Source organism: Hyaena hyaena, unplaced genomic scaffold (assembly GCF_003009895.1).
Source record: "Hyaena hyaena isolate Hyena2069 unplaced genomic scaffold, ASM300989v1 scaffold_1046, whole genome shotgun sequence".
Taxonomy (NCBI): domain Eukaryota; kingdom Metazoa; phylum Chordata; class Mammalia; order Carnivora; family Hyaenidae; genus Hyaena; species Hyaena hyaena.
The window spans coordinates 407045-408395 of record NW_024081683.1 but is presented as its reverse complement, the minus strand read 5'-3'; the positions used below and the strand labels follow the sequence as shown (position 1 = coordinate 408395).

Here is a 1351-nt window from a genome sequence, read left to right as displayed (position 1 = left end):
CCTTGAAAACTCAACCAAACTGAATCCATTTTAGTGGACTATTCAAGACAGAGAACTATCTCTCAAGTCCTTTGGAAAATAATGGAATTCAAGTGCAGTACTAATCCAATAAAGAATTTTCAAGAGTCAATATCAGCTACTTAGCATGGTGATAGGCACAAAGCCATTACTGTTGACTCCACTTCCGTTACTCAGAAGTATTGCTTTGCTATTAAACTATGGCTTTAGGGGATATTTAGACCTTTTCCCCCTAAGCATCCCTTGTAATTTATTCCATCTGGAAGGTCTGCATCAAGCATAATTTAAAATCTTCAGGCTCTATTCTCTCCTGGTGTAGAAGCATAACTCCCATTAGTGCTAATGAAAGCTATCTGTACAACTCAAGCAGTGTACCTCTCATAAGTGTTTAAGAACCAAAATGTTTTATGTCCTGTGAGAGAAGCAGCATTAAAGAGAATCTGGATACAATTTAACAAGGTTAAAATGCAAAGGGTGGATTGTTTTCCAGATGACAGTATTCCTTAAAAAGTATGTCATGTTACTGTCAAAAGAGACTAGCAGGGTTCTCACATGCTCACTGGGAAGAGGGAAAGAAAAAAGAAGTCTCAATTTTGAACATACACAAAGAATAAGAAATACTTCTATTTTATAAAAGGAAGTTTGGGTGTTGAGGTTGTTATTCTTCCACTATTTTTGTTTGGATTTTTGAGAGGAGAGGGATATGTGTGTGTCATAAGACTCAAGAGTATGATCTTTTATTGTATTTACTGATAGACCTTAAATAACTTGCTGTTGTTCTTTTTCTTTGCATTAGGATGCAAAGAAAAAAAAAACTCTCTGCACTTTCTTTGTCGTAGCCCAGATTGAATAAGGGAATATATTTGCAAAAAAAGCAAAACAAAACAAAAAACAAACAAACAAAAAAAACCCAACCAACCAAAAAAACCAAGAGTACATACTTTATCTGCAGAGTAGCTCCTTGCCTAGGGTCAGACACTCATCAAATCTTGTGCGGGCCCTATGATGCTTCAGCTAGATTATTAGAAGATTAGAAATATGTTCTGTAAACCTGTGACTAAAAGCTGTCATTTCCCATCTCCATCTCACTCAACCACTGCAGGATTCTTGTTGTTCTGGCCAGTGTGCTGCTGGGTTTCACCGCAGAGTATCCCCAAACTGCACTCCAAGCAGCCTGCGGCCATTTCCTCCAACAGCAGCACCAAACTTGGAGCTTCCTCCCACAGGTCCTCTAGACAGCTGGTGAGCTTGTTTGGGTACTAAAATCTCTGAACTGCGGCAAAAGCAAATCTGTTTCAAGGCCCGCCACCACCCCTTACTGAAACCAAGGGGA

The 1351-nt window shown here is 39.0% G+C and overlaps 1 non-coding gene across 1 annotated transcript; it reads left to right on the top strand.

Moving 5' to 3' along the window:
* Positions 1-758: 758 nt before the first annotated feature.
* On the top strand, positions 759-883 carry LOC120223831. Its single transcript, XR_005526377.1, has one exon. It is a non-coding gene; the product is annotated as a small nucleolar RNA SNORA31 (small nucleolar RNA).
* Positions 884-1351: the final 468 nt, after the last annotated feature.